Source organism: Malania oleifera, chromosome 2 (assembly GCF_029873635.1).
Source record: "Malania oleifera isolate guangnan ecotype guangnan chromosome 2, ASM2987363v1, whole genome shotgun sequence".
NCBI lineage: Eukaryota > Viridiplantae > Streptophyta > Magnoliopsida > Santalales > Ximeniaceae > Malania > Malania oleifera.
In genome coordinates this window covers 53,293,036-53,315,684 of record NC_080418.1, presented here as the reverse complement: position 1 = coordinate 53,315,684, position 22,649 = coordinate 53,293,036, and the positions used below count along the sequence as shown (strand labels likewise).

Genomic DNA, 22,649 nt, shown 5'->3' with positions numbered 1-22,649 from the left:
AACTGAAAACAGCAAAGAGCTGGCAATTTAAAGTAACAAAAAATGATAACAATGCTTAAGAATTTCTCATAAGAGGGCTCAGAATACAAAACAGCTGTATCAATCAAGAATTTTCAGAAGCAGAACTGGCATTCTAAAGCTGTCTGTTCATCCTCACTGCCAAATGTTCTTACCAACGAACACAAAAAATCACAAGATCAAACGGACAGAAAATAGAATGATCGCAAAATTAATAAAACAACACAAAAAATTGTTTTCGAGAGACGGAGAAAAAGAGCAGCAGCAGCTATGGCCGGTGTTTTTAGAGGCAAAACCAAGAAAGGGCAAAGGCACAACGATTGCACCGCCTGGATTCAATTTATGCCTCCATGACTAGATTTTTTTTTTATTCTTTTTTTGCAGCAGCGGTAGAATAAAACAAGGCTAAAACTACAAGAAGTGAGAGGTAGTTGAAAGAAATAACATTAGAGAGAGGGAGAGATGTAGCCGTTTACTCGACACAGATCAGCCCTGGAGGAATTGGGGCTAAACTGCAACACTGAACGGCAAAAGTATGGCACGAGCAATGGGGCGCTCTTCTTCAATGGGATCTTCAGAGAAGCCCGGGGTGCGTCGTGCCGCACCACGGATGATTGCAATACCTAAACAGAAACACGACTAGGATAGAGACATACATTGCAACAGGCAATCGGCTCTTCTTCAGAAACCCTAACCCTAGATTATGCTAAAAAGATAACACAACCAGATCTTGTAAACCAGTTAATAAAATGAGAGACAAAAAAATAGAATGCAGAGTGTGGATCAGAAAGAACGCAGCAAAATCTTGATCACTTGAAATTGATCATCATCTACGATATACATTGCTTTCATCATATTCACCTTTATCTCACCATTTAACAAATCATATTCCACATACACAGAGAGACATACGAACGAAAAATCAAATAAAACAGAGGAAATCCTCGAGCAGAATGAAAAAGCCATTGGGAAGGAGCGGGTGAGGGTTGAACTGTTGAGGGGCTGAATGAGGAAGAGGAAGAGGAAGAGGAAGCGCGGGGTTCGGATAGAAGGCGTAGCTGAGGCAGAGGGGGCACACTACGTTATATAGAGCTCTGTGAACAAATTGTAAGCCCTAACCGAGCATTGTCCTAGCAGTTTGGGCTGTACAAATTTCGGCCCAAACCTAAAAACCAACCGAACGGAATTGTTTTGAATTGATTCGGGCTACTCGGTTGGGTTCCACAATACTTCAATTCGGCTCAAAATATTATTATTGAAACCAATTACATTTGGTTTTTAATTGTCATACAAAAAATTTAGTTAAAATTAAAACGCTGTCTATTTAGATTTATGTACTTACCCATTTTACAAAGTGGGTCTAATTAGCCTTTCAATCTTGGGCATTCTATCTATGTTCTTTAGGTGAGATTATTTGATTTATTAGGCTAGTCTTGTAGCTTTTTGGGTTATTCTTTAAAATATATATTTTCTTGCATACAAATCTAACTAAAAAGAGAATTTCTTGGATTATAATCATGTTGTTTGATGTGCATTTATCAATAATTTATTTTCGTGCAGATTTAACTATATTATCACGCCTGTCGAATTTGTGATACTATATTAGAGAAATAATTCAAGCCCATAGATTCGAAATACTCAAAAGGCTTATGAAATGATAGCAACCATCTACCATGCTTGCTTTAATCAATCCCTCTTGCCTAGGATCTGAAGAATAGAAAATCATATGAATATTTGTGTGCTATTTCAATGGAGATTGTAAGCAAAATAGCAAGATTGCCCAACAAATGAGTCCAATGCTTCTCCATATACTCTTTTGTACACCTAGAGGATTGAAAAAAAAAAATAAAAAAAAATGCAGTCATGACTTTTTATAAGCTAGGAATGACCAGATCCTATATGGATCTCCTGAGAAACTAGTGGTTACGTGGTTGTTGAAATTGGCCAAGATAGAGAAGCACCTCCGATGGTCTAGGGATTAAGAGGTTGAACTTAACTACCATGGAGATCTTGGTCCTACCTATGGGGTGACTACAATAGATTTTTTTTTTTTTTTTTTGCTTTTTGTCACCAAAGTTACGTCCTAGGTAGAGGTAGTCATCTACTAATGTTGATTTTCGTTCTTGTTTAAGAATTGAAGTCGACCATTGAATCCCTCCCTTTCCCTTTTATTTATTTATTTTTGCTAGTCTCCTTGGGCCTTGGAGGTTATGTGCTCCTTGCTTTGGCGTAGATCAAGTTGCCCTCCATTTCCTCTCTCTCTCTCTCTCTCTCTCTCTCTCTCTCACACACACACACACACACACACACACACAGTTACAAGGATTGTCACGTGGAAACGAACTTCTCCTGCCTAGTGCGCCCTACCTAGTGCGCCAAACTTTTGATGCCAAAAATTGAATCCCAACCTATACATCCACAACTCATGCAATTAAAAGAAAAAAGAAGTCTAGGTGTTTGAAACTTAAGTTAGGATAGAATAAGCAAAGACAAAGTAACAACAATATTCAAAATGATCAATTTTCATCTCCTATCTCTCCCAATAATCCCTTTTTATAGTTAAGACACACATTTTGGTATTCAAAGTCAAGTTTCATTCATTTATAAGGTCTTAAAGAGTCATGCTTCTTTATTTAGGAGTTGCAATCCCTTCATTTTCCTTAATTAATAGCCTTAAGTTACACCTTTTCTGTCAAGGTGCTTATTTGTCTTCTTGGTTGTAGATATTGTTTATTCTCCATTCAAACTAATACGTCAAGCCTAACCCAACCCACTTGAGTACCAAACCAATTCAAATAGCATCAAATATAATTTTCAACTTTGAATTTGGTTCCTTATCAATGAATTGTCCTAGTGCAAATATTGGTTTAAGATAATAAATGGATCCAATTGAACTAATTTGGGTCACATAGTTCAATTAAAAAAAGTAAATTGCATTAGTTTGATTCATGAAAGCCTAATTGAATGTAGGTTGGTTTGTTCAAAAGATCAACAATTCCAAAAAAAAAAAAAAAAATGTGTCAATGTTGATGAAGTGTTTTCTGATGCTACTTGGAATTAGATATGAAGAAAACTATTGGATGTATAAATTTATCAATATAGTTATTTTTGGAAGATAGACTTATATCCATTATGGAGGTTGAGCTTATAGCTCTTGAGTATATGGTTAAAGAGGTAGATTATTTCTTCATTGGTAAAACTAGTGTCAACCTCGATTTCCATTTGGGGTCACATTGTGAGAAATTGGGATAAAGGAATGAAAATAATATAAGAGTAGAGCTACCATTTCATCTTATAGAGAGGGAGAAATGAAGAAAACTTTAATAGTATTCAAACAGAGAAGTGGGTTCAGGAGCCTAATTACGCACAAGGAAGGTGTAAGGCACTTTAGGTCATTCATGCTATGAATAGTTTCCATCCTTGGTTAGATGTTTATTATAAGAAAAATGTTGAAAGATAAAATGATCAAGGAGGCTGATTGGAAAATCAAGGATAGTGTAGTTGCAAACACTATTTCTAATAGGATTAGCTAGCTCTATTTAAAAGACAACAAAAGAGATTTTAGGTGAGTTTAGAAGAAATAGTTGGCTAATAAAGAAAGTTGGTGGTGGGATCAAGGTGTCCAAAAAATCATGAAGACAAAAATAAAATTTTGGCTTTAAAACATGGCAAAAATATAAAAACAAGGAAAATTTTGAAACATGTTGAACTTATATTCTAATGATTGATAAAAATGAAGTGGGTGTTTATATGTGATTTTTAAGATAGTTAGAACGTATACTATGTGCATTATTGAAATACCTTAAGCAAGCTAAGAAGCTTCATAAGCAGTATGGAAAGTTTTATAAGAAGCATTGCAAGAAGTTTCATAAGAAGCAATGATATAAACTTCGTGAGGAACAATGAAAGAAGCTTAACAAAAAGCTTCATAATCTTTTAATTGATACATTAACACATGACTTATTAAAGCTATAATCATAATTAATTGAGGTTATTTCTCATAAATTAAACATTTTACAGTTTAAGCATTATTAATCTTTTGCTATATTTGAAATTTTAAATTAGAGATGAATATATCTCAAACAAAATGTTGACTATTGAATTACTTTTGCAACTTAAGTTACTTTTGGAGATTTAGTTTTCTTGAAGATAGGATGGGGAGACAATTTGTTGGAATTGGTGTATTCCAAAAAGAGGGGGGGGGGGGGGTGAATTGTATATTTAAAACTTTTCTCCTAGGTCAATTAAAATTTCACAAACAGTATTACACAAGCCTAGGGTCTTTCTATATAATCATAAACTTAATAAAATATTCAACCAATCAAATACATGTATTGCCTATATTAAATCAAACATAAAACATACATGTGTTGAAATTGAAAGTGCGAAAAAATAAAAGTTGTACCAGATATGTTATCGGGGTTCGACCAATACTGCCTATGTCCTCGCCTCAAGCTCACAAGCAAGAGGATTCCACTATGGCTCGCTTAACGGGTGGAGCGACACCTAATACAATACATTAACAGGATAGTGCACTTAGTTCTCCTAACCAGGTCTGAACTAGTCCGGGACTTTTCATAGGGCAAGTCTCCCTCTTCCGACCATACTTTGGGAAACAACAAATAATCAAATATTGTATACAAATAAATGCTTCTAATACAAGCAGATGTGTACAACAATTACAGCCCAAAATATGCACTCACAAATTATGAAGATTTATGCTAGAGTGAGACCTTGTAAATCTATATGTCAACTCTCAATAATGTGTGTATGTATATATGTGAGAGTGAGACCCTTAATTCAAGATAGTATTTTCAAAGAGACTTTAAAACCTTAAGCAGATATCCAACAAAAATATTTTATCAAAAATCAAGCACAATGGATATTAGGGTTTAAGCTTGAAAAGGTTTTATCAAAAGAACAATATGTAAGCTTTTGGATCTTACAATATGGATGCAAAGATTCACAAGCAAAGATTAGCTTTTCCCAAACAAGATTTATTAAAATAAAAACAATATGGGAAAATCACAAAGCCAACTCTCATGAATGATTTTCTAAATAATATGGATGTGTGAGAGTATAAGCTTATGTTTCCTAGTTTTTCTTTGCTCAAGGACTAACAAAGTGTAAGTTGGGGGCTGTGATGTGTCCCTAAAATGCACTATTTTAGGCCCCCATTTACTTATGTTTTGTCCTCATTTATCTTGTATTTACCCTTTATCATAGTTTGGAGTTATGCATGGTTTGTTCATGTTTCAGGAAAATGAAGTTAAAACCAAGGAGTTAAGTAATACAAGAAGCCAAGGGAGTAATTGGGAAGCACAAGGTTCAATCATATGCTCAACCAAGCCCCCAAAGCCTTAGTTCATCAAAACAAACAAGACCTTGCTCGACCATGTGGCGTGACCAGCAAGCACAAGGGGTGACCATGTCATAGAAGGAAGACTCTAAGGTTCAGACTAAAATTGAGATGCTAAGAGGTTCGACCATTGGTGTGACCAAGTGACCCTAAGGGGCGACCAGGTCGGCAGAACAAAGACTGATTGAAGTTGAGATCTCGTGAGTCTCGACCAGGGCGTGACTAGGGGAAGAATATGGTGCGGCCAGGTTGCCAGGCGCGAGCCCAGCAATATTCTTCGCTATATTTTCTGCAAAATTTTCCTGATTTGAATTCAAATTCTTGTAAACCCTTTTGGGTATAAAACTTAGCTTCAAATGTGATTAGGGTTCCCCTTTGGCCCCTCTTTGGTTAGTGAGACCTAGAGAGTCGTTGGGTGCCACTTATATTAGATTTACAGCTTTCCATTCAATTTTTTGTTTGGTTCGTGCTTGGATTCTTCGAAGGCTTGTGACAACCTTCGAGTCCTGAGTGCTGCCATGCAGATAGTTGGTTCTCGATTGTATTCTCGATTACTAGTGACAGGCCTTCGAGCTGCAATTGAAGTCGTTTTCAATAAATGTTCTTTACTCTGCTTTGATTTTAATTTTGCACTTTAAATACCATGTCTTTAATTTCCATGCACTTTTACTTCTCTGATTGTGATGAAACCCTAGGGGATAGGATAGCATAGCTAGGGATTCAATCACTTATACGTAATAGGTTACAGTTCCTGTCACGTCCCGAACCCGTGGATGGGTCCTAGGTTTGAATATAGTAACATAACCTGTCTTTGTATCAATTAAAACATACATGATACTGCATTGAATGAGGGTCCGACCCCGTGGGGTACACATACACCCTATACACATTCATATACATATCTATACTCATCAAATACGCAGCGGAATTGTTCTTTCTATACATACATCATACGATACCAGAGTCTTTACATAACTGGAATAAATGTTCCCAAAATACAGTACATCCTTCAGGTGTCTACAAAACCCAACATTGACAACCCGGTTACAAAACCTGTACTTACATAGGTACTAAACGTAGCTAACCGACATCCACGCTTCCAGACGCTAGGATTCTAGTTTTGGTTACCCGAAGGACCTGAAAAATATTTGTATATTCGGGGTGAGACACCTCTCAGTAAGGAAGAAAGCAGGTTATATTAGTATGTGTCGTACAAGTGTTATTTCAACATAAAACATAACACGATACAGTTCCAGTATTTTGACAATTCCGTTTCAGTACATACGATACCAAATATATGGTCAGTGTTGTCACACTCAAGCACACGATACCCTGTAATAAATGAAGCCTCATAGCTATACCGTTTCTAGTACGGTGTCCGCTCATACCCATCGGTGACCAGCCATTACAAACTGGTGATATTTTACACCCTCGGATATGGAGCCAGACACTCTCGCTCACGGTAATTAGCCAGGATATGGCGACAACGTACGGTAATTAGCCGCCCCTAGCTACTTTGCAAAACCTGGAACAATTTTAGAACTCATGTTCTTATACTCATTAGCGTACGATAATTAGTTGCCCCTAGCTGTTTTACAAAACCCAGAACATTTTACATATAACAGTTCATTCCACACTTATATGAGCATACACAAATCATATTGTTTTCAGCTCGAGAAGTACAGTTTAATATAAATACAGGTACGGTCATCTCAATACTATAGTTTTATACAACATATGATTTTCCAACCAAAATAGGGATGATACCCGAAACTCCCAATTTTCCCAAAAATTGTAATCCGAAAATCCCACATTTTGACCCTATAGATTTTCCTAAATAAGTAGCCAAAACATATATACGATCGTAAACTACAGGTTTACTGATCCTGATTTCAAAAATAACTGATATAAACAGAATCCCCTTACCTTTTCCCGAATACCAAAATACGAACTCTACGACTCCAAAACTACGAACCGAGTTCCCAAAACCTAAACATCCAAGAACTATACTTCACTATAGTTCCTACTACTACATATATACCGAAAGGAATTTGAAATCAGACCCTTACCTCTGTTTTGGGTCAAAACCCGAAAATCTTCGAAACGAATTTATGATTCTCTATAAACGTAAAGATTCCCCTCCAGATCCACGTGGTAATGTCAAATCATAGATTCCTACAACTAACGGCCTAAAATCCTAGAGAGAGAGAGAGAGAGAAGATTCGAGTTCTAGAGAGAGAGAAAGAGAGAGAGAGTTTTTTGGTTTCTTAACCATTAAGCAAAACCAAAGATATTTATAAACAAGTTGACCCGGCCAGACTTGTCGACGAGACGACGTGCTCGTCGACGGGACACAAAAGGAAGTTCATCAATGCCAAGGTGGCCTTGTCGACAAGCCTAAGATTTTAGGATTTCTCAAAATCTCTCAGCATCTCCTCGTCGACGAGCTACGAAATCTTGTCACCGAGCTAAACAAGAGGCTTCATTGACGAGCAAGGAAGCCTCATCGACGAGCAAGGAAGCCTCGTCGATGAGCCCTACAAATTTTTCCCTTTAAACTTTCCTTCTCTTTTCCTCATTTATTTAATACACTCATCTCAGGTCGGGTTCTTACAACCTCCCCTCCTTGCAAAAATTTCATCCTTGAAATTTGTAATCTCTTATTTACCAACTCAACTACATACCCAAACGCATATTCGACTCTAGAAAGAGTCGGCGGCCACCCACATAGTAGCCCCATATCAAATACATACATACTGTAAGAACCCGAACTGTGGTATGTGGATTTAATATTTGAAAGAAGGGTAAAGTGGTAATTTGTACAAGCTTCGCCGATGAAGCCAGAGTTCGTCGACGAAGTCTCTTCTGTTCTCGGTGACGAAATTCATTGTCTCATCGATGAAGAGATCCCGAGGGATTTTGGAAAAAATCTAGAACCTCGACTCGTTAATGAGGCCATTGTCTCGTCGGCGAAGGTAATGGCATACTCGTCAACGAGGACGCCAATTCGTCGACGAATTCACCCAAGTCAAAGGGCTATAAATGTCCAAAGAGGTTGCTTCCAAGTTAAGTAGCTTGATTTTCTCTCTCTCTCTCTCTAGAACTCAAAGCTCTCTCTCTCTCTCTCTCTTGATTGCTTCGCCGTTCGTCGCCTGATTCAAAAATTGGACATTACTGTGAGGATTAGGGAAGGATTCTCTATGTTTCTAACGGATCAGAATTTCATTTTGAGCGATTTTGGGTTTCGGGCTAAAATCGAGGTGAGGCTCGATTTTTGTTTCTGATTCAGAATATGTGTAGTAGTATGAATTGTAAGCGTGTATTGTATTGTGGTTTGTAGGTTTTGGAGTCTTAGTTCGTAGTTTTGGGGACCGTAGAGTTTGTAGTTGGAATTCGGGTTAAGGTAAAGAGATTCAGTTTATATCAATTACTTTTTGAAATCGGGATCGGCAAGCTTGTAGGCTACGATCGTATGTATGTTTTGGTATATTATTTGGGGAAATCTATCAGGTAAAAATATGGGATTTTTGGGTTACAGTTTTTGAGAAAATTTGGGGGATTTTGGGTATCATCTTTGCTTTGTTTGGGAAACCGTTAGTTTTGTTTAAATTGTATTATTGAGATGACTGTTATCCATATTTGTATAAACTATATACATGAATTGGAAAATGATATGATTTGTCATAAACCAAATAAGTGTGGTATGTATGGTTGTATGTAATTGTTCCAGATATTTGTAAAACAGCTAGTGGCGGCTAATTACCGTACGATGAAATAGCTATGTGGCAGCTAATTACCATACGCTGCGCCATGTACAGGTGTGAAAATCGTGGGCGAGAGTGTCCAACTTTATATCTGAGGGTGTGAAATATCACTATGTATCCCGGCTGGTCACCAAGGGGTGTGAGCTACACTGTATTGGCAATGTAATCACTGTGAAGTTTCAGGTTTCATGGAGTAGTTGCGTATTGGCAATGTAATCGCTGTGAGGCTTCGGATTGATGGAGTAGTTGCATACTAGTGTGAGCTACATCGTATTAGCAATGTAATCGCTGTGAAGCTTCGGGTTTCATAGCGTAGTTGCGTATTAGTGTGACAACACTGACTGTATGTTTTGGGTATCGTATGTACTGGAATGCATTTATGAAAATACTGGAATTGTATGGAAATGTTTTCAAACTGTATCGTATTGTATAATGTTATGTTTTGCGTAAATAACACTGGTATACCACACACTAATATAACCTGCTGTCTTCCTTACTGAAAGGTGTCTTACCCCGAATGTACGTACAATGTTTTCAGGTCCATCAGGTAGCCATAATTAGCATCCTAGCAATCAGAAGTGAGGGTGTCACTAGTTGCTGTTAGTACCTGATTAGGTACGAGATTTTGTAACCGGGTTGTAGTGATGGTTTTTGTAGACACCCGGAATATGTACAATAATTATGGGATTGTACACCTTAGTATTGTATGGGTTCGTGTATCCTAGCTTTGTATAGACTCTGGTATGGTATGCTATATAGATAGATGAAACATTTTTCGCTGCGTAATTGATGAGTATGGATGTATATGTGTATGCGTATAGGGTATCGTGTACCGGGTTGAACCCTCTTATTGTATTGTATCATGTATGTTTGAATTGATACAGAGACAGGTTAGGTTACTATATTCACACCTGGGACCCATCTACGGGTTCAGGGAGTGACAACTTGGTATCAGAGCTAACTAGGTTGTTAGGTCTTGTAGGCTTGGTTAGGTGTATTGATGTGCACATACCAAGGTATAGGATGTAGAAAATGGGTAGTGTAGGTTGAGGTTTGTGTTGTTGCTAGACGGCGACTCATTGGTGGTGTTTTGTGTCCTTCCTGGAATGACGATTTTAGAAAGATCACGGCAAACCATTGAGGGATTCATGTCAGTGTGATGGGACAAACCTAGACTCGTGAGATTGGTAGTTAACATGATTAGGTGTTTGATTGTGTTAGCTGTGTATGGGGTAGGAATTCTAACTGATTCCTATTGTTTTCAGAATGGAGCCCAAGGATAATAACTTGGAGAGTGGATCCGAGGAGACGGCAAGCGATGAATCTCCTTCTGTGTCTCGTGGTTTGGCGAGACAGGTGATCCGAGAGATCGGACAGAGTGTTAGGAGACATGAATACTCTTCTACTGATGTGGGGTGTACCATCAAGAGGTTCACACGCATGCACCCTATGACATTTATGGGAGGACCTAATCCGATAGTGGCGGAGGACTAGGTTGAGAAGACCGAGAGGATTTTGGAAGTCCTCCACTGCACTGAGAGGCAGAAGGTCTTGTACGCTACCTTCCAGCTGACTGGGGAGGCAGGGCGTTGGTGGATTGCAGTGAGTCTGCTTGAGAGGCAGAGAGCAGGTCCATCTAGTATGACGTGGGGCCACTTTAAGGAGGTATTTTTCGAAAGATACTTTTCGGTCTCTACTCGGGATGCTAAGGCCGATGAGTTCTCAGGCCTAACATAGGGAACTTTGACGGTGTAGAGGTATGCCACCAGATTCATCGAGTTATCTCGATTTGTACCGTACTTGGTTCTGAATAAGCATGAGAAGACTCGGAGGTTCGAGAGCGGTTTGAGAAAAGAGATCCGCCGTCTTATGGGGATGTTGCAGATCCGTGAATTCTCTGTCTTGGTGGATAAAGCCACCATAGTTGAGATTGACCTTCGAGGAGATAAGGTGGTGCAGGATCAGGGGAAGAGGTCAGTATCTTCTGGTCCTCGGCAGGGACAGTGGAAGAAGAAGAAGAACTACAGTTTGGGTTATCGACAAAATATCGAGCAGCAGAGTTATCAGGGGGATCTATCCTCTGCCTCGTGTGCCAAGTGCCGTAAAAGGCATGATGGGGAGTGTCAGCCGTTCTGGGGTAACTGCTACAACTTTGGCAAGTCGAGCCATATGTCACGAAGCTGTCAGGCACCAAGGAGAGATACGCCTGCACAGAGCCAGAACCGTGGAAGTAATCAGGTGCCTCGGGGGAACTACCAGGCAACCATGGCTCTGACGAGGGTATATTCATTGACTCCAGCAGATGCGGAACATGCTAGGAACGTGGTGATAGGTACCATGTCTTTGCTTTTGAATTTAGCTATTGTTTTATTTGATTCGGGGCAACCCATTCGTTTATATCTGCTAGTTTTGTGAAGTTATGAGGGGTTGAAATCCGAGCTATAGATGAGAGATTGTCTGTGGCTATGCCAACTGGGAGTGTAATGATTTGTAGTAAGATGTTAGGGAACTTCCTAGTTGTAATTCAGGAGAGACTGCTATCAGCGGATCTTGTGGTATATGACATGTATGGTTTTGATGTCATATTGGGGATGGATTGGCTATTCTCCAGTTTTGCAGTGATTGATTGTCGTAAGAAGGTAGTAGTGTTCAGACCTCCTAGGGAGCAGGAGTACAACTTTGCAGGATCGTGTGTGCATTCGACGCCACAGATTCTATCAGCATTACAGGCAAGGAGGCTACTCTTGGACGGATATCAGGGGTACTTAGATTGCGTGAAGGAACAGTCGTGGGAGGAGTTGAGGCTCGAGGATATTTAAGTGATCAACGAGTTTTTGGATGTGTTTCCTGATGATTTACCTAGTTTACCTGTGGATCGTGAGGTGGAGTTTTCGATAGAGTTGCTGTCTGACAAGGAGCCGATCTCTAAAGCTCCATACCGGATGGCTCCAACAGAACTTTGAGAGTTAAAGGAGCAGTTGCAAAAACTACTGGACCAGGGTTTTATTCAACAGAGTTTTTCGCCCTGAGGAGCTACAATTTTTTTTGTGAAGAAGAAGGACGGGTCAATGCGTATGTGCATTGATTATTGTGAGATTAACAAGGTGACGGTAAAGAACCGTTATCCATTGCCTCGTATATATGATCTCTTTAACTAGCTGCAGGGAACGCAGGTCTTTTCGAAGATCAACCTACAATCAGGGTATCATCAGGTGAGGGTTAGATCTAAGGATGTAGCGAAGACTGCTTTCCGAACCAGATACGGCCACTATGAGTTCTTGGTTATGCCATTTGGTTTGATCAATGCGCCAACAGTGTTCATAGATCTAATGAATAGGGTTTTCCATGAGTACCTGGATCAGTTCGTAGTGGTGTTCATCGATGACATTCTGGTGTACTCGAGGAGTTCGAAAGAGCATGAAAATCATCTGAGGTTGGTGCTACAAATTCTGCGGGAAAGGAAGTTGTATGTCAAGCTGAAGAAGTGTGAGTTCTAGTTGAATCAAGTCGCGTTCTTAGGCCATGTGGTGTTTAAGGGTGGTACTCAGTTGATCCTAGAAAGGTTGAAGCTGTAGTCGATTAGGTGAGATCGAAGAGTGTGTAGGAGGTTTAGAGTTTTCTGGGATTGGCAGGTTACTATCGTCGGTTCGTAGAGGGTTTCTCTAACTATCTAGATCTCTGACACGATTGACCAGGAAGGGGGTGAAGTTTGACTGGACTAGTGATTGTGAGCAGTGCTTTCTCGAGTTGAAGCACCGACTGGTTACTACTCCAGTATTGATCATTCTTTCGGGGAATGACGGTTTTGTGATCTATAGTGACGCGTCCCTGAAGGGTTTGGGATGTGTGCTTATGCAATAGGGTATGGTAGTAGTTCATGCTTCTCAGAAACTTAAGGAGTATAAGAAGAATTACCATACGCATGACCTAGAGTTAGCTGTTGTAGTTTATGCCTTGAAGATCTGGCGACACTACTTGTATAGTGTTCAGTGTGAGATTTTCACTGACCACAAAAGCCTCAGGTACTTTTTCACGCAGAAGGAGCTGAATATGAGACAAAGGTGGTGGTTAGAGTTTATTCAGGACTATGATTGCACGATCAGTTATCACTCGGGGAAGGCTAATGTGGTAGAAGATGTGTTAAGTCGGAAGTCAGAGCATGCAACAGTAACTGCAGTTGTAGCTCAGCATCATGTCAAACGAGATCTAGAAAGCCTTGGCGTGGAGTTAGTGTCTGGTGATCATTAGGCTTTCATTGTTAGGTTGTAACAAATCCTAAATAGTAGTTACACAAAGATCTACATGGCAAATATAGGAGAAGCACCCTTCGAAGAAGGTCAATCCTCAACACGACCACCTATCTTTTGTGGACTGAATTATACCTTTTGGAAACAACGTATGAGAATCGACCTTCAAACTATGGATTGGAAGGCTTGGAAGGTTGTCACGGATGGTGACTTAATTCCTACCAAGTTGGTAGATGGAAAACAAGTCCCAAAAGAAGAAAAAGACATAACTGAACTTGATCATAAAATGCTTCAAGTAAATGCAAGTGCAATTAATGCCCTATATTATACACTAGATATCACTGAATTTAATAGAGTCGTGACTTGCAAGATAGCTGAGGAAATATGGGACAAACTTAAAGTAACCTATGAAGGAACCAAAGATGTAAGAGATAATCAAATAGATATGCTAACTAGTGAATATGAGGCCTTCAAGATGAATCCCGATGAATCCATCACTAATATGTATACTAGATTCACCCACATAATAAACTCCCTAAATGCTTTAGGAAAAACTTATTCCACCTATGAGATGATCCAAAAAATACTTAGGGGTCTTCCATCCATATGGGAACCAAAGGCTACGACCATTACTGAAGGAAGAAACCTTAAAACCACATCTCTAGACAAACTCATAGGATCACTACTCACTTATGAAATGACTATAAAAGAAAGAAATCCTGAAAATAAGAATAAGAAATTCATAGCTCTTAAAGCATCAAAAGAAAGCTCAAATGATGAAGATAGTGAATTAAGTGACTTAGATCAAGATGATTTGGCCTTTATTACTAAAAGATTTGGAACGTTCTATAAAAGAAACAAGAAGTTCTCTAGAAAATTCAGAGGATCAAAAACTGAAAAAGGTGAAACAAGTAAGAAGGAGAACAAAAACGGGAATGATCCACCGACTTGTTATCACTGCAGAAAGGTAGGACACATCAAGCCGGATTGTCCTTAGCTCAAGAAGGAAAAGAAGAAGAAGAAAACTGCGATGAAAGCCACATGGGATGACACAAGCTCGAGTGAATTAGAAAACGAATCAAGTGATCAAGAAGTGGCCAACATATGCTTCATGGCGCATGAAGATAAGGTAAACTCCTAGTATTCATCTAATGAATCTAGTGATAGTTCATGTAGTGACTCTAGTGATAGCATGCCATCATACAAAGTACTTCAAGTTGAGTTATTTGCTCTTCACAATAGATTTATAAAAGTTACTAAAAGGAATATAGCCTTGAAGGAACAAAATGAAAATCTTAAAAGCCAACTAGAACCTTCTTAATCCATTGAAAAAGAAAAAGAATCACATATTGATAATCCAATGGAGAAAATAAATGATATGTCACAAGAATTAGTCAAGTCACAAGTAAATAATCAAAGCAAGAAAGATTTAGAAGTAATTGATCTTAAAAAGACAATTGAAGATAAAGAGAAGATTATTTACAACTTCACTAAAGGTAAAGAAAATTTTGAGAAGATGGTTGGACAACAAAGAATGAATGGTAATAAAGAAGGAATTGGTTTTAATGGAATCACAAATAAAAAGAAAAAAGAAATTGTTCATGGGGTATTTTATAAAAGAGGCAAGACACTATGCTAGTACATCCTTAACTAACATACACGAACATACCACATGCTACTTGTGTAAAAACAAAGGACATATTATGTTTAATTGTCCTCTCAAAAAGAAGCATGTCAGAGTTAAAAATGAATGGAAAGTAAACAATAGAACTAGATATGATTTAAAGAAAATTAAGAAAGTTTGGATTCCAAAAGTAACACCATGAATCCTTCATTGTAGGTATGCTTTAGGATAACACCATCAAAGGAAAAAATGGTACTTGCATAGTGGATGTTCAAGACATATGTCTGGAGATAGATCCAAGTTCACTACATTAGCACAAAAAGATGGGGGATATGCAACCTTCGGTGATAATGTTAAAGGTAAAATTATTGGAATCAGTAAAATAGGCAAAGAGCCCTCACTCACTATTGATGATGTGTTGTTAGTAGATGGACTAAAACATAATATTTTAAGTATAAGTCAACTTAGTGACAAAGGTTTTGATATAATATTTAAGCAAGATAAATGTTTAGTTCAAAATCCTAATAAATAAGAAATCCCATTTACAGCTTATAGGGTTCATAATGTATATTGCATAAACCTTAACAATCTAATTGATCAAAGTGTAACATGTTTGACTGCCATAAATGAAGCTAGTTAGCTTTGGCATAGAAGACTAGGTCATACAAGCATGGACTGGCTATCAAAATTATCTAAAAAGAATTTCGTCAAGGGATTACTGAATTCAAAATTTATGAAGGATAAAATTTGTGATGCGTGTCAATTAGGAAAACAAATTAAAACAAGTTTTAAAAAGAAGAAACATATCTCTTCTAGTAGACCCTTATAACTAATTCATCTAGACTTGTTTGGTCCTGCTAGAACCCAAAGCTTAGGAGGTAAGCAATATGCCTTTGTAATAGTAGATGACTATTCTAGGTTCACTTGGGTATTATTTTTAGCCTCAAAAGATGAAGCTTGTAACTTACTAATAAATTTATGTAAGAAACTCCAAAATGAAAAAGGATATAATGTGTCAAACATAAGGAGTGATCAAGGTAGAGAATTCAACAATAAGGATGTTGAAAAATTTTGTAATGAACATGGTGTTAATCATAATTTTTTCAGCACCTAGAACTCCACAACAAAATGGAGTTGTAGAAAGAAAGAACCAAATACTACAAGAAATGGCTAGAACTATGATAAACGAACATAATCTACTAAAATATTTTTGGGCTGAAGCGGTAAATACCGCATGCTGTAATCAATAGAGTATCTATAAGATCAAAGTTAAATAAGACACCATATGAACTTTGGAAAGGTAGAAGGCCAAATATTTCATACTTTCATGTGTTCAGATGTAAATGCTTCGTATTAAACGATAAAGATGAGTTAGAAAAATTCGATGCAAAAGCTGATGAAGGAATATTTTTAGGGTATTCATTGAAAAGTAAAGCTTTTAGGATATACAATAAAAGGACTCTTACTATTGTTAAATCAATACATGCAAATTTCGATGAAGAAAATCTTTTCAACAAAACATCAAAAGCAGAAGAAGGACAACCCACTCAAAAATCAGAAGACTTAGATATAGTTCAAGCAAAAGAAGAAGAAAAAGAATTAACTCTAGAAAATGACACTAAAAGAACTAGTGAATTACCAAAAGAAAGGAGATACGTTAGAAATCACCCAAAAGATCAAATAATTGGAGAACCATCAAGAGGAATAACCACTAGGTAACTCTAGAAAATGACACTAAAAGAACTAGTGAATTACCAAAAGAATGGAGATACGTTAGAAATCACCCAAAAGATCAAATAATTGGAGAACCATCAAGAGGAATAACCACGAGGTCATCCTCGAAAAATTTATGTAATCACTGCGGATTTTTATCTCAAGAGGAACCTAAAAATATTGAAGAAGCTTTAAAAGATGACTCATGGATAATTGCGATGCAAGAGGAATTAAATCAATTTGAGAGAAGTAAAGTATGGCAATTAGTACCTAAACCTAAAAATCATTCAATCATAGGAACTAAATGGATATGTAGAAATAAAAAAGATGAAAATAGTATAGTTGTTAGAAACAAAGCTATACTAGTAGCTAAGGGGTACAACCAAGAAGAAGGAAGAGACTACGACGAAACTTTTGCCACCATAGCTAGAATGGAAGCAATTAGAATGCTCTTAGCTTACGCATCCAACAAAGAGTTTAAATGATACCAAATGGATGTTAAAAGTGCTTTCTTTAATGGATATATAAATGAAGAAGTTTACATAGAACAACCTTTGGGTTTTGAAGACACAATAAATCCCGATCATGTATTTAGATTAACTAAAGTTTTGTATGGTTTAAAACAAGCTTCTAGAGTTTGGTATGAAAGGTTGAGTAAATTCTTACTTGATAATGGTTTCACAAGAGGAAAGGTAGATAGTACCTTATTCATAAAATCTAAAAACAAAGATATGCTTATAATTCAAATCTACGTTGATGATATAATATTTGGCTCTGCAAATGAAGAATTATGCAAAAAATTTGCAAAATGCATACAAAATGAGTTTGAAATGAGTATGATGAGAGAATTGAATTACTTCATAGGTTTACAAATAAAACAAGCTAAGAATGGAACATTCATTAATCAATCAAAATGCATAAAAGATATGCTCAAGAAATTTGATATGGAGGGATGTAAACAAATAGGAAACCCAATGAGTACCTCAACAAGTCTTGACAAAGATGAAAATGGAAAACCAGTAGATATAAAATACCATCGAGGTATGATAGGAAGTATATTATACTTAACAGCTAGTAGACCAGATATAATGCTTTGTGTATACTTGTGTGCTCATTTCAATCAGCTCCTAAAGAATCCTATTGAATAGTTGTAAAAAGAATTCTAAGATACTTATTAGGAACCATCGATCTAGGACTATGGTATTCAAAAGTCACCGAATTTGAAATAGCTAGTTATTTGGATGCCAACTATGCCGGATGCAAGATTGATAGAAAATGCACAAGCGGAACATGTCACTTCCTAGGACATTCCTTAGTATCATGGTTTTCAAAGAAACAAAACTCAGTAGCCTTATCAACTGCTGAAGCTGAGTATATTGCAGACAAGAGCTGTTGTGCACAAAATCTATATATGAAACAATAGTTAAAATATTTTAATCTAGAATATCAAACAACCAATCAAGTGGGATAATACCATTGCAATAAATATATCTAAAAATCCTATATCACACTCTAGAACAAAACATATAGATATCAGACATCACTTTTTGAGAGATCATGTTCAACAAGAAGATATAACTCTTGAATTTATCAATACAAGTGATCAATGGGCTGATATCTTTACTAAACCTCTCTCAAAAGAAAGATTCATAACCATTAGAAGAGAACTTGGTCTATTACATGGTAGAGAAATTGTGTAAAGAATTAAAATTTAAAAAAATCAAGAGTTAGCCGATTGACCAAAGGCCTAGCCATCTGACTGAACAAATGTGTGTTAAGAGGGTTGCAGCCAGCTGACTGACCAAAGGCCCAGCCATATGATTGAACCATTTCCTCTGAAATAGCAAGTAGTCAGCCAATTGACCATGGAGTCAGTCGACTAACTAATGGAAATCTCCAAAACTCATTTATAAAACCTTAGTCCTTCGAGTGGTTAATCAACTGACCTAGGGTTTGTAATCCACTCATGCTCTCATTCTCTTCTATTTCTTAGTCCTTCCTCCACCAAATCTACTGAAACCTAATCATCCATCTTCCATTCCACACATAATCCTTAGGTTTTTCACCTTCGATTTCCAAAGGAAATTCAAAAATGCCGAGAACAAACTCAGTTGGAAGTAAGAAACCTTCCACCTCCTCTCAAAATATTGAGGATTCTTCAATCGAACAATGGCTCATAGCTCCACACACCAAGAGTTTTTACCGAAATCACCTAAGCACTACGGATCCAATACTCGGTAAAATTCTTGACACTTTATTTTTCACATCCGATTTCCCTCACATTCTTTCATTGTTTGAGGCCCTAGGATGGAAAATTTTGTTTTGTATCAAGCCAAGGGACACTTCCCAAAACTTGTGAAAATTTTCCATGCAAATTTGGTTAAGGAAGAAACCGGGCTTACTACCAAGGTTATAGGAAAAACTTTTTCTCTCACTCCCGATTCGCTAGCCAAAATTTTCAAAATCACCAAAGGAGATTTCGAATGCCCTCCTTTTGGTACATTATGGATCTTAGAACAAGGCTTTACTCCAGAAGAATTTCTTCCCTTGATATTGGACACCGAGCCTATTTCATTTGACAATCCTCCACTATGCAAACATATGAACCTTCAAGCTCAAATTCTTTAGAAAATCATCACTTATAATATTCTCTCTCAAGTCGATTCACACGCATATATCTCTTATTTAGACTGCTTCATACTTTGGTGCTTGCTCAAGGGCAAGAAACTTGACTTACCAAGTCTAATGCTCAAATGGATGATATCTCGTGTGAAAGCACGACGAGTCACTTTTCCCTATGGAGGAATGCTAAATCAACTCTTTGCTAAGATGAAAGTATCCTCTCCTTTTGATTTCTTTGTGAAAAAACCCATTATGATATTTTCAATTCCACTACCCTAAAACTAATGGGGTATGAAAAATATGAGGATGTATGGATACTAAAGGGAAGTGGAGACCAAGTGCATCAACCTCCTATTACAACTCCTCCTGCATGGTTTAATCCTTTTTATCAACAGTTTACCACCTTTAGTACCACCATGCAAACAGGACTCCAATCCCTTCAAACCAACTTTTCTTCCCTCCAAGAAAATTACTCTTCACTTGATGACCGCTTAAGTCGGATTGAAAAACACTTAGCAAGCTCCTCACGTTCTACCGATCCCATGGACATCAGTTCAGCTCTTGCAAGTAATGATGGGAGTGATGATGAGGACTCTAAGGAAAAGTGTGATGCTGAATACGAGGAAAACATGGAAGAAGAGGATGGTTCGGAAGATGAAGAAGATGAAGAAGAGACTTATTTTGTACTCACAAATCTAAACTATGGAACCTTTTTGAATATATTCCTTATTTTGTATGTTAAACACTTAGTTTGGTTGTTTCTCTTATGACCTTGTACTTTTCCCCTTGTTTTGAATGATGTCCAAAGGGGGAGAGATTGTGAAAAGCAAAGATGATATGTTGAGTATTTGCAAATATGATATGATGATGTTGAGTATTTGCAAAGATATGATGAGTATTTTGAATATTTGTATATTGAATATTACATATTGACTATTGTTGAAGTATATTCACCATATTGAAGATATCCACATGCTATATTAAGCTATAATGGTGAATGGTGAATTGTATTGAATTATGTGTGTTCATATGTTTTCATATGCTTGACATATATATTTGACTTTACATACTTAAAATATTGAAAGAATGCTTGTAGTAAGGGGGAGCTTTTTCAAAGGAACTCTCATCTTTGCTCCTCGTTTGTCATCATAAAAAAAGGGGGAGATTGTTGGCCTAACTAGGTTTTTCAATCTTTTTTTGATGATAACAAATGAAGGATATATTAACATGTGTTGTTAAGTGATAATGTTTTAGGATTAAATAAAGTTATCATGGAAGGAAGCTTAGCAATTAAATCCAATCAAATGAAAGCTTATCGGAGTATAGAAGCAACGCATGTCAAACTTAAAGCTTAATGGCAATTGGGAATCGAAGTCAAGCTGAACCTCAAGAGATGGACAAAAAGCTTGAAGACTTAGTGCTTAAAGAGTTTATATTTAGAAAGTCGTTTGTAAGTACTTTCGTTCAAATATAATTTAGAATTATGAAGCTCATTATGATGCATCATAGACTTAGAGACCAATTTTTAAAAACCCTGGAAAATGATTTTTGAAAAATTACATTTGAGTCTTTCAAATAAAAAAAGGGTTTAAAATCTTCAAAAATCATAAATTTTGAAAAACTGACTGGTCAGTCAACTGACCAAAATACACTAAATTTTCCTAGTTGATTGACAAACATACCTGTTGAATAATTGCCCAGCCAACTGACCATTTTGAATTGAGATCAGTCAGCCGACTGACAAGCCCAGTCGACTGACTCTTTTTGAACTGTGTTCAGTCAGCTGACTAACAATTTTCTGTAATTTATTTTTGGCAGACAAAAGGGTCTCAGCTTCTTGTCCAACCGACTGACCCTATAAAAATACCTACTTAGTCGCCTGTTTAGCCGACTGAGTCTACGAGATTTTTAAATTTTGAACTTTAACGAGAAAATTCGAAAAGTTAGTTTTTCAAATAAAAACGTTATAAAAACTTGGTGGACACTCCGAATAACTTGGGAAACAAGGAAACTCATCCTAAAAAGTCTATGAATACTCATTTAAACCTAAGAAATCAAATCACCAAGCAATCATGTTGACCTTATTGGTCACCCCCAGTTTTGATTATGACAAATACTCATTGTATCTAATGAGTGTTTGAGTTTTTGTGCAGGAATCAAGAATGATAAGATCAAGATGTGCACAAAACAAGAAAAGCTTGAAGGCCAAATCATATTCTTTGTAATATATCTATATTGGTCTGTAATAGTAATTAGGGCATTTGGTTTGTAATAAGCTCACACACATCACATGTATGATTTACTACGTAAGCTCAAATCGAACCAAGAATGAGATAGGACCTTAGGGTGCACCTTCGGTCGACCTAAGGTCGACCAATAGACTGACACCGGACATTTTCGGTGATCTCAAATTGGACCCCAAGTGACCTTAGGACACGCACATATTTCACATATGTTTATTAGGCACTTGAATAAGACTTATTTAGGTCGATACGGGACCGTAATGCACACTTGGTGCACTTTCGGTCGACCGGCCAATTCAGTTCAATTTGGCCCGGTCGACTGAACTGGCCATGGGTCAACAATTTGACGAAGGCCTGGTCAACCGAGACCATGTAGTTCATTTGACCCCGATTGACCGAACCACCTGGAAGTCAACTTTTTGACCTCCCGGTCGACTGAGCACTTTTGTACTCCAACTACCTGGTCGACCGAAGGGTCTTGGGAGAACTCCCAACGGTCTGGTCGATCGATCCCTTCAGTTCAAAATAGCCCCGATCGACCGAACCTCGGAATTTTGGAAAATCGCCTTCCTCGGTCGACCACTCAGTTCAAAATAGCCCTAGTCGACCGAGCCATTTGAGTCCTGGTTGACCGAACCACTTCTGGTCGACCGGACCTCTCGGGTTGCTCCCATTTTTATCGTGGTTAATATTTTTCTAAATAGGGTTAAAATGCCTTAAACGTCATTAAACTTTTCTAATAATACCCAATAGGTCCCCAACGGTCATATTTTCTCCCTTGCCTATATATATGAGTTCATTTGAGAAAATTAAGCAGAGATTAACCACTTTGATTAGGGAAAATTCTTTGAAAAACCAAAACCCTATAATACTCATTTTATTACTCAAACCACTCATACTTGCCTTTTATTATTGCCTACATATTTTGTAAGTTGATTGAGTGTTTTGTTTAAAAGGTTTGCTCTCCTTATGCTACTTGTTTGACACGATTTTATTGAGAGCCAAACTTAAGGATTCTTAGGAGGCTTTTGCTAATAAGCATTTCCTAAGAAAACCTTG

At 37.4% G+C, this 22,649-nt stretch overlaps 3 non-coding genes across 3 annotated transcripts; all 3 read right to left on the bottom strand.

The window, feature by feature from the left end:
• Positions 1-71: 71 nt before the first annotated feature.
• Positions 72-165, bottom strand: LOC131150035 (small nucleolar RNA Z223). The gene has a single exon (XR_009135421.1). It is a non-coding gene; the product is annotated as a small nucleolar RNA Z223 (small nucleolar RNA).
• Positions 166-478: 313 nt separating this feature from the next.
• Positions 479-620, bottom strand: LOC131150061 (small nucleolar RNA snoR134). The gene has a single exon (XR_009135446.1). It is a non-coding gene; the product is annotated as a small nucleolar RNA snoR134 (small nucleolar RNA).
• Positions 621-794: 174 nt separating this feature from the next.
• Positions 795-881, bottom strand: LOC131150042 (small nucleolar RNA R32/R81/Z41). The gene has a single exon (XR_009135428.1). It is a non-coding gene; the product is annotated as a small nucleolar RNA R32/R81/Z41 (small nucleolar RNA).
• Between the last annotated feature and the right edge of the window lie 21,768 nt (positions 882-22,649).